This window comes from Boleophthalmus pectinirostris, unplaced genomic scaffold (genome assembly GCF_026225935.1).
Source record: "Boleophthalmus pectinirostris isolate CB_2022bp ecotype Guang Dong unplaced genomic scaffold, ASM2622593v1 HiC_scaffold_21, whole genome shotgun sequence".
NCBI lineage: Eukaryota > Metazoa > Chordata > Actinopteri > Gobiiformes > Gobiidae > Boleophthalmus > Boleophthalmus pectinirostris.
Window position 1 is genome coordinate 22,210,960 of NW_026571175.1, and position 16,340 is coordinate 22,227,299.

Below are 16,340 nucleotides of genomic sequence, written 5' to 3' on the forward strand. Positions count from 1 at the left end.
AAACAGAGGAACAGCTGGTCCTATGTGACTTAGAGGAAAGAGGCCGGACCTGAGGCTGCTCTCAAGGCCAACATAATTCAGATGAGAGGGAATAAATTAAAAGTTTTAGTAAAGGAATGTGTCCTCATATCACGGAAATAAAGAATGTTGACCATATTCTAATTCATTTTGTCACCTTTACATTTCTATATTTCAAGTTAAAAATATGTATGTAGATCATATAAAACTGTGACTTTTTTGCTTGGAAAAAGGAGATTAAAGGAGGGAATATTTTTAAATAAGGTGAACAGTTTTCAGTATTTTAGCAAATACACAATAAATACACAAAATCATGACACAGAACTGTAGACTGGGGTGCACACTGATTGTGTTGTGATAGCGCTCTGAAGGGGGAAAGAACTCAGTGTGCTGAAAACAAAACTGAAACTTAGAAAACATGTTAATATATTCTTTCCAGGGAATACGACATTTTCAAAGCAATAGAAGGTAACATGGTGATCTAAATATGTTATGTGTTAGCACTTAATACCCCACAGAAGTAAAATACTCCCTCTTTTAAAGTGTAAACCTACAACTTTTTGATAAATTACACTGCTATGTTGATGTTATTATGTGGAGGCAAAGTGAGAACCTCTCAAAGTAGACAAGCAGGTAGCAAACTCTCAGCAGTGTGCATAAGAAGACCTCTAATTATGACCTCTAAACTCTGGCCAAGATCCTATTCTATTTTATTTTTTATTGAAAGTTGCACATTAATGGGTATGCATATGTAATATAACAAACATGGCTGTGTGTCATCAGCAGTTACATGTCTGGATGAGAGGACATAAATACATATAATGCATAATATAATAAAATGAAAAGTGCATCAGCAAGGGGAGTAAAGTTCATTCAGCTTGGGTCCATGGAGGCCAGAGGAATATCACAGCCAAGATCTTCTTCATGGCTTACAGGAACATTAATACTTCATCATTGGAAGGCCTTTTCTTCATTCAGAATATATGTAAACAGACTAAGTAGGACAATTGCATCGCTTGAAACCATGAATCTATAATAAGAACTGGATAAGACATGCCCCCTCTCTAGTTCCGCTCTTGCAGCTAGTGCTCTGACAGGTCAGTACAGCACATTTCTGATGTAATGAGTTTTGCGACATAAGGCAAGTATTCAGGAAGTAATGTGGAAGTAAAAATCTTTTTTGGTGTAATGCGCCAATGAGCACAGGCCATTGAAAACAATACAGCGCCATCTTGGATTCATCTTCCAGATTTCAGCTCAAGATCTGGACAGCTGACACTGTCCCTAAGTTGAAAGGTCCTATATTATGTAAAATTGATGCTTGTGAGCTTTAAGCCATGTTATAACATTGTTACATCATCAAAAACATACCAGGAGTTGTTTTGGTCTATTCATTCACGCTTGTAACCCTTGCGTATCCCTTTATTATTTGTCTGTCTACATCTCCAAAGCTGCTCTGTTCCACCTTGTGCTGTCATAAAGTGGTAGTTTAGTTCAGTAGAGATTGGCAGTTCCAGAGCTGAAATTATCCAGATGATTCTGGTGAAGGTGTATGGAGTTTAAAAACACAGCACTGTATTACCACATGACATCATAAGGTGGAATAGAGTGTTTTCTGTTTGAGAGAAGAACACAACCTAAATATTCAGGTTTGTGTGTTAAACATGTGTGACTAAAACAAAACGCAAGTCCAGATATGTTTGTGATGAGGAAAAAACATTATAACAGATCAGAAATAATATGGGCCCTTAAGTTTAGGCCAACATCCTGCTTAATATACAACACATATCTTACCTGCAATCAAGATCATAGCTGCTAGATATTTTCAAGCGCTATTAATACACTAGTTAATCATTCATTTCATCCTTACTCATCTGTCTTGTATGTTGACGTCACAAGGAAGATACTGACTGCATTAATTACTTACTATAAAAAGATAAACATTCAAGCAGAAATCAGATGAGGTGATATGACAAACTTAATCTTATGTATAATTTATTAAAAGTGCTTATTTATTCCTACAGCCCTGTATCTTTCTTTGCCATCAAGAAAATTCTGTACTTCAGTGGGAAATCTGAAATGGTTACACAAGTATTGAACAGTCTGTGCCAGTATTTCCTGAGCACTACTGCACAGTCAATTCACATAGAACAGTTTCTTTCTCTCACTGAGACCTATTGAAAACTGTATCGAGTTAACCATCATCACAGCTGAATTTTGTCAATGCAATGTACTATTCTCCTGTCAGAAAACAGCTTCACACAAAACTACAGTTGCTCAAAATCAGTATAACACTCAATATTTCCCAGTTATTATAATCCCATATTTCACAGTTAAAATACATCTCCAATCAATTGCACTTTTACTCAGTGGCCTCTTGTATACACTTTTTCCAACCCCTTCGTCAATCAATACCTACTATTACCATTACACTAGCAATTGTACATCAGCTGTTCCACCATTGTGCTTCATTGCATAACAACATCTTGTGAACAAAAGCAGCCAAGCAGTTCGGCAAATAGTCACCGAGCCAAATCAAAAAAATGCAATTAAGTCAAATACGTTTTGAAATCTTCCCCATCTGAGTATCTTTGTGTCTTTTGTCTCTCAAGAGGGTGATTAACCTGTCGGAAGCTACTGCAAGTTCTCAAGAATCTGCCGCACCTGACAAACTCCAGTCGTCATGGCAACTTAATCAGCTGTTTTGTGGAGCGGGTCGGTTCGGTGGAGAGGAGTGCGAGACTGCCCGGGATAAAAAAGGTATATAAGGAGTGGAGAGGGAGCAGAGAGAGGCGTTTGAGAGGGTCAGTGCTTGCTTTGATTCAAACTGTTCTTTAATAGGTAATTAGACTGAAAGTTCTCAGAGCGCTTAGGGAGTACAAGAATGTAGTGGTACAGAACGAGCAAGAAATGGAGGTGCTGGCTGTTAACATGGGAATATACTGTATTATAATTAGGGGTTGAGTAACTACAGTACTAGAGCAGTGGTTCACTAGTAAAGCCTGAGATATTTCACTTTTCGACAGGGGTGCATGAAGGTACCTAAGGTGTGCAGTGTGTGACTTGTCTTGTGGAGGGTCTGTCACCTGCTCATGTCCATGGGAATGTGCCCAGAATGTTCCACAGTAAAGCCATAAACTTATGAATCTCCATGGAGACTTGCAAGCCAAATCACAGGTTAGGTCTGTGGAGAGGCGATCACACTCACAGTAAAAAATTATGTTTTTTATGATATTTTTGAGCTATAAATAACACGTATTAAAAGTAAAGATACAGAGACAAAAAGTTACTCAAGTAAAAGTAAAAGTAGCACTTGAAAAAAAAAATCTATTTAAGCAAAAGTAATACTTTTGTATTAATAAAGTATTAATAAAAGCATTAACAATAAGTATTAATAAAAACTGTTTAAAAATGTACTTTAAGAGTGAAAAGTTAAAATATTTCACATGTGTTGATAATGTGTTAAACTGTAGTGATTTTGATTAAAACTTTTACATATTTTTGTTAACAGTAATATTTAATTCACATCAGTTGCGTGTATTTATTTTTGTTTGGTCAAATTCAAAGCTTGAATTCAAATATTTTGTCAGGGTGCGTAGTGCCTCCGCTCAACTTCATTTCTCTCCAGTGACTAGGTCAGGAATCGGAATACACTAGACAGTTTGCAAGAACCCAGGAAGTGTGACTTTGGGCACCAGCCAATCAGTGAAGAGCTGTACATTCTGTGTTGGCAACGATTCCCGAGATCAAGGATTTAAAGCTGGAACAAAGAGAATGTTTGGTGAATTTTATCAAGGGGAAAGACGTTATTGCCCTTCTTCCTATGGGATTTGGGAAAAGCTTAATAAACCAGTTAGCCTCGTTAGCTGTGCATTACAGAAGTCACGACCAAATAGCAGCGGTTGGTTAAATTAAAAAAAGTACCTGCCTACTGTCGAGTGAACGAATCCTAATGCTGTGAGGTCAGACGGTTTCTATAAAGTGAAACCAGCTGATGAAACAGGCTAGGGTAGTACTACAAACATGGTAAAATAATGTCTAAAATGCTTTTTACTTTTCAATCCAAAAAAAAAAAAAAAAAAAGGTACCTACTTTCAAATGTAGTGTGAAGTAAATGTAAGAAGTATACAGTGTACAGTACTTTACTACTTGTACTTTGTTACCTTATACAGTGCCTTTGCTACTCAAGTAGCACCAGGCCTAAATAATGGCATAAAACATGGTCTAAAATAACACTAAGTCACAGTTAACGCCATTCTAAATAATTATTAACCCAACTGAAGACAAAAATATGGACAGATTGGACTCTAAATAAAACCCAAACTACAGAGAGTTTGAAAAACACTGGCCTGGAGCAAAGAGATTTCTGATTCCACAGACGCAGAGGCTGACAGCTGAAATCATTATTGTTTTATATTCTCAAGGAAAGGATGTCTGGCATGTTGATGCAGTGAGCACTCTCCACTCACAGAGAATTTAATGTACTTTCCCTGTGTCTGGGTGGGTTTCATCAGGACTACAGCAGGTGAGATGTTTTGTGCTTTTAAACAAGTCTCTCACATGTAAAATTACAGCCACAAACTAGCAAGCATTAGGCAGCAGTTTCTGAGTCAGTCACTCTAACTTTTTTGTTGAAAACCAAACACATAATCAGGACCATGAACATTTGTATTGATCACAGTCTCCTGAAAATGTGTTGTTTATATCCATTTTGCATTTCTCTTGTGTCTTCTGATGATCTTAAAGCTTGTTTGGCAGTGTTTATTAATGTGTGCATTGTGCCATCATAGTAACTCCATATAGAAAACCTAGAGCAGGGTTCTCTAAACGTTTGCATACAGTGAGCTACCTTTTAGCAGTTTCAAGAAATTGATTCGATATAAGAGGGCAAGCCTTAGATGTACAGTTAGATGCCTGTAAACATTAAACCATTACCCACTTAGTAGTCCATAAAGCTCAAAGTAACACATTTACATCGATAATTAATTAAATTTGAGTTATTTAGTACAATACGTATAATTCAGAACTCCTTTGGTGAGCTACTCTGAAGGGGGTGGAGAGCTCCTGGTAGCTCCCAAGCTATAGGTTGGAAACCCCTGACCTAGAGTGAACAGACGTCCCTATTTACCCGGGACAGTCCCAGTTTTGAGCCCTGTTTCCCCTGTCCCAGCAGATTTATCCAAAACCAGTGACTTGTCCTAGGTGCCTCTATTTTTGACCAATCTGATACCTACCAAGTGTAAAGACAGGCATACATTTTCATTAGTTTAGGTAAAATACTATAAAAGCTGCTTAAAAAGGACAAAAACACAAAGAAAATGTGACTATAGTGACTCACATTAGTGCCAAGTGCAAAACAATTTTCATTAATTATGCAGTCATTTCACAATTTTATGATTACCACCCACCACAGCCCAGGGATGTCCTAGTTTTTTTATTTTGAAAATCTGGTCAGCCTAAGAAAACCCCCGACGCGATGTCACTGCAAAGTATCAACTGCTCAAGATGAGGTGGGTCCAAACTAGTACTAGTATATGAGCAACTACAGTAATCTAAATACGGGCAACCAGACTTCCAACTCCCCAGACACTTCCTTCAGCATCTCTCAAGACATTTTGGAAGCAGTCCAAGATCAAACAAGAGACGTAGTTGTTAACATAACATCAAACTCCAGATAGTGTGCGGCAGTGGCTCTACTCCAAACTGCTCTAAACTGCACGTAACATCAAACAGATAATAGAGCCTTTCATTTCTGATCAGAAGAATCCATTTTTATATTTATTTTATATTTATACATGTATACATATTTATATTTACTCATATTTTATACATATCTGGCAGTAAAATCATTGTAGACTTAAGATGTCACATATACTGTAGTTCTTCCTATGGTAGAGCAAGAAAACAAGACAATTGTTAATCTTTGAGGCATTATGAAAGCTAATTCACATTCAAACGGAAGGGTTTTTACATTTAAATGAACAGAGCTGCATGGGCCCTCACATAATGGCTCTAATGCACCTTATTACCGTACGTTAAGTGCAGGTACTAGAGAGAGAAGAGCGAAATTAAACTAAATCTTGCATGGCCGGCGTTTCAGCATAAGAAATGTGAATACAGACAAGTCCAATAAGCCACAGTGAAATATTCTCCTAACAGGAAGTGGAGTTGCATTTATTATCGTGTTTTGCACATCATTAGCAGCTTGTAAACAAACCATCAGTAGGGAAATGAGATGGAATCAGTAACAATTCAGATTTTTATTCCATTATTAGTTGGAACAGTAGTAGGCCTAATAGTAGTAGGTCATAATAGTAACTTTGGTAAGTACTTATTTTGATTAAAGGTGGATTATGTAACTTTCTGATGAAGGGCCCACTACCTTTTTATTATTTTGTCTAGAATGTCCCACAGTATGCCATTAAACTTATCTTTTTCCATGGAAACAAGCCTGGAATGCCTACAGGCCAGGTTACAGGTCAGGTCTGTGGAGAATTCACTCACTATAGGAATAAATGTATTTTTGAGCATTACACCTCCAACTGAATAAATGCAACATAGATCAGTTTAATGCCATACTGTGAAACTTTTTAGGCAAATAATATATTCATCTAAACCATCTTGTGGCACACCCCTACCAGAAAAGTTACACAGTGCACGTTTAAGAGAGACAGACAGACAGATAGACAGATAGATAGATAGATAGATAGATAGATAGATAGATAGATAGATAGATAGATAGATAGATAGATAGATAGATTAAAAAAGCTAACTACTCTTCCATTGCGTATCTTGTCTTTTATATCTGAATATAATAATTTCAGGGAGTGGTAATGAGATAGTTTGTAGCACTAGTAATGAGATTATTTAGTGTACGTATTACATACATACATACATACATACATACATACATACATACATACATACACATTATACAGCTACCTTTGATCATTTGTTTAGTAGAGATTGGAAATTCCATATCCAGATTATTCTAGTGTGAGGTGTTTGGAGTTTAAAAACACGGTGGAGCACTTTCTATATTATCATATGACATCACAAGGTGGAACTGTGGGTTAAACATGTGTGAATGAACCAAAACACAGCTCCAGGTACGTCTGTGATGAGGAAACAACATTACAACATAAATCAGAAAATAGTGTAATATGAACCTTTAATAAACTTGTACGCCGTATTTTTGAAAGGAACAATATTAGTAAGCCTTCGATACTTTCCCCAAGTAACAGTTTGTGCATGCATAATTACAATTTCAAAAACAGGAAGTGGCAACGCATTTATTAACATATTTTAACAGACTTGTAAACAGTATTTTTGCAGGCAGACTCCCAAACATGTGTCCTCCCTTCCTCTCTTTCAAGAGCGGTGTGCCCGTTAGAAACACTCCCAGCTCTCCCCTGTACTGGCTTTAATTGATGACCGTGCATAATACATTCATTACAAAGAGACTGACCCCTCCTGCCCCAGTGCTGCCCTCTGTCCTTCACAAAGGCTTTGTTTTGATCCCCTGACGTTGGCTCTCTCATCATCTCCTTCTCTGCTCCACTTCTCATATCGAAAAATCCTCTCTATTAAACCAGCAAACTACAAATTGTCAATAGCTTCGCCCACCACTTCCGGTCCGCTCTCCGTCTCTCTCCCTCCCTCTCTCTGTCTCTGTCTATACGTCTCTCTCTCTCTCCTTTCATTCCGTATTGCTCTCTCTCTCTCCTTTGTTTCCCTTTTGCCCTCTCTCTCCTGTCTTTCCTCTCACTCTTTCTCTCTCTCCTTTCTTTCCATCTTGCTCTCTCTCCTTTCTTCCTCCCCTCTTGCTCTCCTTTCTTTTCCTCTCTCTGTCTCTCTCCTTTCTTCCCCTCTTTCTCCTTTCTTTCTCTCTCGCTCCATCTTTCTCCTTTCTTTCCCTCTCTGTCCTTTCGTTCCCTCTCATTCCCTCTCTCTCCTTTCTTTCCCTCTCACTCCCTCTCTTTTCTTTCCCTCTCCCTCTCTCACCTTTCTTTCCCTCTCTCTGTCTCTCTCCCTTCCTTTCCTTCCCTCTTTGTTCTCACCTTCTCTCTCTCTCTCTCCCTCTCTCCTCTCACTCATTCCTTTCTCTCGCCTCTCTCTCTCTTCTCTCCTCTCTCTCTTTGCCTTTTTCTTTCTCTCTCTGATCTTCTTCCTTTAGCTCTCTCTCTCTCTCTCTCTCCCTCTCTCTTTCCTTCTCCTCTATCTTTCTGTCATTTCAGTATTTCCTTGCTCTGATCTTGCATTTGTTTTGTTTGGGTTGCTAAAGCCCCTTTTTCACAGTTATCCTTTTCATGTATTAGACTGTTTTTTGTTTTGTTTTTTATTTCTCATGTACGTCACTGTCACATTTCCATGGCTGCTGGAAGATTCGATATGCTCCAGAAAAGAAAACGATTTTCCCACATGCACGTGCAACGAAATGAAATGAGAAACTATAGTATAAAGAACAAATCAAGTAACAGTGTTTGCTAAATATAAAATGAATGCATCAACAAGATGAGACATTTAGTGTAAAATTTATGCAGAATAACTTGAATATATTTACTTAAGAAATAGTGGAAGTATGTAGTCAGAAGTAGTAGTAGTAGTAGTAGTAGTAGTAGTAGTAGTAGTAGTAATAGTAGTAGTAGCAGCAGCAGTAGTACAAATTAAAAGTACAAATTTGAGTTTTGAGACCACTGGCATGAATTTATGAATGCTAATAGGAAGACACGAGTGTCCAAAACAATCTCCATGGCAACACATACAAATGTCTGGCTGCAGCTCAAAGCAAAGCCATAACTGTTTTGCAAGTTTGTTTAGTGAAAGATTATTGGATTTAGAGCAAAGTTACATCTCAAACACTAAGCCCCATGTATAACAAACAAAGGCAATAACAGGAGATGGAGGGAGAGTTTCTTTGAAGACAAATATATAATTATAGGAACTTAAAAAAAAAAAAAAAAAGTGCAAGAAACAAAAGATTACAGGGAACTTGTTGTGTTTTGGTTCATATTACTCACACGGTTTTTCTAGAGTCCTTCTCCTTCTCCGAGTGCAGTTTTACAAAGGAGATGCTGCCCTAGATTAGTGGCAAAGATTCAAAGGTTCAGGTATGCTGTTGTGGTGCCCTTGGGCCAGACACTTCACCTGGCCTGTATTTGAATGCGTGAGTAATTAGTGTTTGTCTGAGATGACTGAATAATACACAAAAATATAAACTGACTCTGACTGGAAAACTGCTACATATAGTGAATGACTTATATAGAAATTTCAAAGGTTCACTATGCAACATTTCTGATTGAGGGTCCACCTGCTGCCTGTCTTTCATTGTCCTGTTTGAAATGTTCCACCATATGGCATTAGACTTGCCTGTATATTTGAATAAATGCAACATAGATGCTTTTTACTGCCAGAAGAAATACCATTAAAACACACACAAAAAACATGCATTTGTATTAAGTTTTGGCGGCCATACTGGAGGTCAAGGTTAGGGTTGATCCGAAAGATGTTATTCAGTTACTACAAAATAATCATGGCTATTTTAAACAGTGCAAACAACATAAAACTGTCTGAAATTGCCAGCTTGTTAGATCAGCTGTCATTAGAAAGATATAATGCTAAAGTCATCCTCCTGGGTTGTGGAACAGATCCCTATCTAATTCCAACAGACCGCTTTATCAGTCTAATCAACGCTCGCTCTGTGCCCAACCTCCAATATCCAGATATTTATAACTACTAAATTCATTCATCATCCTACACCAAGAACAGAAAAGTTACAAGGGGTTAGAGGCTTATAAATATTTTGTAGTATGATACGTGAGATCTTTGTTGATCACTGAGACATCACATCTGTTCCTGATAACAGCCACGGTAAGTAGAATGGGAGTAGAGACGTAGCTACTCCGGGCGGTGGAAATTGAGGGGGCGATTCCATGCCGGCGAAAGTGAGGACTGGGGTGGGCGGGATTCTGTACTGGCGAAAGTGAGGACCAGGGCGGGTGGGATTCCATGATGGCAAAAGTGAGGATGGAGGTGTGCAGGATTCCATGGCCCCGAAAGTGAAGACCGCACAGCGTGTCTTTCATATTTTATCACACACAAATACTACACGTTGGTCCAGATAGATAGTTTGACCTCCAATATAGCAGCATAAACAAGATGCAAAACCTTAATAGTAAGCAGGATCACCTCTTCACTAATCTCAGCTTGATGGTGGGCACACATAGCCAGGCTGGCGCCACCTAGTGCCTCCGCTCAATTTAATTTCTCTCCTGCGACTTGGTCAGGAATCGGAATACACTAGACAGTTCGCAAAACCCCCAGAAGTGCAAGTTCGGGCACCAGCCAATCAGAGAAGAGATGTACATTCTGCACTGGCAACAATTCCCGAGATTGAGGATTTAAAACCGGAACAAAAAATTTGGTAAATTTTATCAAGGAGAAAGATGTTATTGCCCTTCTTCCTACGGGATTTGGGAAAGGTTTAATATACCAACCAGCCCTGTTAGTGGTGCATTACATATGTCACGATCAAATAGCAGCGTTTGGTTAAATGAAAAAAGTTGTTGAGCAAACGAATCCTAATGCTGCATGGTCAGACTGTTTCCACGAAGTGAAACTGGCTGATGAATCAGGTTAGGGCATACAGAAAAGCAAACCAAATGATAATTGTCTTTACCACATCAGCTGTATAAAGAAGTGGCCTAAGTGAGTGCGACGTCACCCATAGGCAGCATTCAGCTGCAGTCGAAGCTCATGAGGCTAGCAGTTATAGGAGCCAATTTGAAGATGAGATCTATATTAAGAATAGGAACTGATTTATGGACAAAAGAGCTAAATTAACACCAGGGGCATGTAGAGTGGGTTAATATGAACATTTTAAAACCAAAATGACGAGGGGTGACAAGTCAGTTGGAGTCAATGGATCCGGAAGTATTCCCATCTTCACTTTCTATTTAGAAAGGGTTAGCTCTGTCCATTTATATATATACAGGAACAAGCTTCTTCTTTATGGTTGCTTTCTCTTGCCACAAAATTGGAGGTCAAGTTAGAATTTCCTGTACTTTGTAGAGTTATATTCTGACCACATGTCATTTATTGCAATAAGCCTCTGTAAATGGCGACATTGGCTGTGTTTCATTGATAAAAACTGGGGTAATTTTTACAGCCACAGTTTGACCCACACTACAGGAAGTGACTTAAAATAGCCGCTAAGTGCTTTCCACGAACACTACATTTTCCTGTTTTATAATATTTTCCATCATCTATGTATAACCCTATCTCCCCTTTTTAGCCCCACCGCTACACCTCCCCTGCTCTTTTTACACCCAAGAGTGCCATATTTTGATACGCCCTAATGGATCTGAACAAGGTGCAGCATTTTCAGTTGCTCTTTTTACAGCACTCGCCTCTGGGTGAATGAGGTTTTGCATGAACTGAAAAGATGATATCATGGGGTACTTCAAGATTTTTTCCTTTCAATGGTACAGTGAGAACAAGACCAGATGACAGACACTGGTACTATTTATGTGTATTTATAGGGGCTTTTGTACTTTGGGTACAAATCCATTTTTTGTGTCTTGATATGAGTCAGACTTGAGTGGAAACTGTTTTTGCTGTGGTGGTAGTGGAGCTGTATGGAACACGTTTCTTGTGTCGTATCCAAGAACAAAGCCAACATTAGTTTTCTTCAGTGCACATGTGGGGACGCACCAATGACGCATGGAAAGTGGCACCTCTATTTTTATATTGCTATTGGTCCTTACTGTGCCAATGGGAAAAAATATGAATGAATCAAAAAGAGGATAGCGTAATATCAGACATGCAACTGCCTGTGTATGTAGTTGTGCTTGGCTTTGTTATTATGGTTTTTAATGCAATTAAAAATTCTGAGAGGGCTTGTATTTCCACAAACCAAACTTTTAATTTGTCCTGGAGAAGGGCCTTTTTCTGGCATAAAACATCTATCTCCATGGAGAATGTTCCAAAGCATAGTTTTCACTGTCTACTTCCATGGAATCATGTTGACTTTCCACCCCCCAGAAAGTTATATACTGTTACTTTAATTTATTCAGAGACATACAGGTCAGCTCTGTGGAGAGGTGACCTTGCTCACAGAATGTTTTATTCAATGCTTTGGGCTGTTGGAGGGAGAGAATAGCGTGACGGAAGGGTCTCCGTAGGTGACGTGGGAGAGACGTGTGCACCCAGGCGATGGCCATCGTCACGAGTGGCTTTAATTTCCATGTGCTTTATCTTTGACGTACAGATGCTCCCACTGACTTAACTTTGTATGAACTGTGATATGTTTAGAAGGTGTTATTATAATCTATACTGAGAAATGGATTATATGATGAATGCCAACAATCAGGAAAGCAGCAGCGTTCGAGACAACAGAAGAAGACTCTCCACAACTTCTCTCGTCATTACCATGATTCTGAGATGTCTGAGTAGTCCTGTATTATCTTGCAGGCTTGAGTGCTCAGAACATTTAAGTTTTCAATCAATCAATCAATCAACAACTTTATTAATCCCAAAGGGCAATTCAGTTCGCACATCTCTAGTCACGCACAATATATAAATATAAATAATAAAGAAAAAGAAAGACAGACACTAGACGTTCATCTTCCTCCTATCTCCGCCCATTTGCGATTATTCAAAAACCTCAAACTTTGGGTCAATTATAGGATTAGAACTGTCACATTGTGAGTTATCAGCAATTACAAAAACAAATCTTCTTTATCTTTTGGTGAAATGCCACTATTGATGGGCTAATTAAGCTGTTTTAACCAGGAAGTCAGTGGAACCATTTTTAAGACCTTTTAGATCAATACTGTGGTGTACACTGAACAAAATGTAAAACATATCTTACTTTATAACCAAAAAAGCATATGTTGTCCATAGGTGTAAATTATTATGATACATATTTTTTATAATATTTCATTTTTTAAACCTTAACCACATTACTTTTTATTACAATAGTGATCTTTCTTTATTCACTGTTCAAGCATTCTGTACAAGAATTATACTGCAAATAAACTTGAGCCTTCTGAACATGTTTTTCAATTTGACTTTTAACTATAAATGGCAAATATACTAACCTAACCTTACACATTTCCAAGAGAAAAATATCATACATTACAATGATTTATGTCATGTTGTTGTAATGTCAGAAATATACGCTCACAGCATGAATTCACAGACCCATTATTGTGAGCATGACAAGAAGTGTCAAAACTTGAGGAAAAATTAGAGCCACACAAACAAAAGGCCTGGAACACAATTCTTTACACCCACAGTTTCCTCTTTTATTTACAACACAGCTATAATTAACTTTGCCAAAATTATTAATACATTTCGCCAAGACGCCTTCTTCTCACTTTAGCTGAGGTGCTGGTGTGACTGATTCAGGGCTATTTGTGGAAGTGTCACAGGAAATATACTGGCACAGGCTCCAACAAATATCAATGAATCGTTTTGGTAATTGATTATCATTAATATTAATTGAATTATACATACAACTTGGCATATGATGATATAAGGTTATAGCTCCAAATACAGAAGCATGATTCATTTTCTTACTCATGTTCCTACTAGGACCTCTTCCTCATGCCATATAGTGTAAAAATGTGCTGTGGGGAAATCTATATATAAGTCCATTTAGTTTGTATATTGTGGTCTTGCTTTTTGGTGTCTGGGGTATTCTGGTTAACACTGGTCCTGTTTGTTCAGATTCAAAATACATTTAGATCTGGTTTAGTCTGGATATATATTTTAGTGTGGTCTGTGTCTGGGAAGCCATCTTTACGAGGAAAGGTAAGTCAGTAGCTCAGTTGGCAGCTTTTGTCCACTGATCTGAAAGTTGGCGGTTTGAAGCTTTCAACATAATTGACATAATTCATAATAAACAAATTGTTTATTAAAAATTATTCAGTAACTCTTGTAAGCCCAGCTTCATTAAAACTAGGCTGCTGAAGCCAGGAATGAGCAGCAAGTGAAGGGTAGAATACATCTGCAGATGAACATAAGCACAGCTTATGGAGGATGGAGCGAGATGTGGAGGTGAACTGGGCCTATGAGCCTCGGACAAGTCTTCTGAACAAACCACAGTACACGAGAGCAAGAGGAGTTTGTTGACAAAAACCTTAGACTTTAAACAAAGCATTGTTGAAGTTACAACACAGTTGTCAACAGTTGCTAATGTATTTCTGTGAGGTTTTGAGAGTTTAAACACACTGTATGAAAAAATAGTGGAGCCACAAATGTGTCCACAGCCCTGCACAGACCTCTCCTCTGGTTCATGTCCCTCATACAGTGTGAGGAGGTCTGTATACAACCATCACTCTGTATAGTGCACACATTGCCATTCTGAACTTTGTATGAGATTCAAATACACAGTGTGAATTTGGGAATAATTTGGAATATCTCAAATTTGTACAAAATCACACAGTCTAAACTCAGCTTAAGAGGTCATGCTTAGGACTGTGATTAGTTAACTGTAATTATAATAGTTCCTAAACCTGTATCATTCTATAATAAACACTATAAAATATATATATATATTATTCATTATGAATTAAGTCTTTGGGCATTAAAAGTATAGTTATTATAAAGACAAACTTTGATGATTTTAGATTTCTATAGTGCAATATTAACCAAAAAAAAACAACAACAACATACAACATAAAAAACATATTTTGCATAGAATTCTGAGATGCCCCTGAGTTCAGCTGTACATTACTGCTGTGTAGCAGTTAAAAAAGAAATGCTGAATGAACCAAATCTACTCAAGTCTGTGCTACAGCGAAGCCCAGGTAAACACACAGTAATACACATAATAGAATATCCTGTACCTGTAATACAGCTGAACCACAAGCGTACAGAGGAAACTGATTTTTGCTGCATTTATTGAGCTCCATTGGGGTCATTTGTGAATAGCTCATGTGTCATATATATCACCGAAGTCAAAGGAATCTTCTGCCAAAGTGTGGACCTGCTCACCTACCACTGACGCCATCTTCTCTTCACAAATCTGAAATCTTCGTCACACTCCCACATGCCCAGGGCTGAGTGGATGACTAACCCACCCTTTGACAATGTAAAGACTTCAGTTAAAGATGACTAACACGCTAAGGACAAGCAAGAACTGATGTACTGGTATGAAGAGATTAGTGCCAATAGTCTAGTCTTTTGTAGATTTTAAAGTTCCTGTGCACTGAAAAATAACTATGAGTGCATTTTTAAATTTTGTTTGCATTGATTGAATTATAAAGTGTAGAATCAATGTGGAAAGATTGTATAAAACATTAAAGGACCCTGTAATGTTAATAATGTCACTAATTTTTAGATCATTTGGTTAAGTTCAGTACTGGAATTGTCAATCTCCACTGAACTAAAGGTAAAAGGTAGCGGTTAACTTTAAAACTACTGCTACATGACAACAAGGTCATCATGACAAGGTGCAACAGAGCATTTTGAGCTTTGGAGATATAAACAGACTAATAATAAAGGGTTACTCAAACGTGTGTGAATGAAACAAAACACAACTCCAGGTATGTTTTTGGAGAGGTAACAACATTATAACATGGCTTAAAGCTCAAAAGAGTCAAATTTGTGTAATATAGGACCTTTAAACATGATTTACCTTAAAGTAACTCTGATGATCAAAGCTATTTAGCACATATTTCATTTAAACAGTCTCCTCACCCAATGAAAAGTATGAATGTAGGAGCAGGCTGTCCAGTACATGCAGTGTCAGTGTCACATATGATCACTGGTTTGAACTTTTACTCTTTGAGAAGGAGAGAGGACTGAAGCGAGGCTGCAAAAACTTACTCACCACCAACAGATTGACAAAGATGGGAAGGCGTGAAAGAGATGGTGGGAGAAAAACTTGATAAGATGAGAAGTCGATCACATCACATATGACTTATATTACACAGAAGATTAGAAGATCTACATGTACTAGTGTACCTGTTACATTCAGAAAATAGGCGTTTCCTAAATAGTAGGTTTGAGTCCAAAATAGATAAGTTGTAGATGTAAAAAAACTGCAGAGGGCATTCTGGTTGCAATAGTCATAGATGACGGTGTAGCAAGGTTGGTAGACATCACCTGTTGTAGCAGCAGTAGTCATAGTATTAGTCATGGTAAATGTTAACATTTTTATATATAACGTGTTTTTCCACCTTCAAGTGATTTACATCAAGGAACTAAGTGTGGAATAAGTGTCTTGACCAAAGACAAAATAACAATATTCCTTGGTGGGATCTGAAATCACTGGATCTGACCACTCTACCAAATGTTTTTTTTTTTTTTTAAAT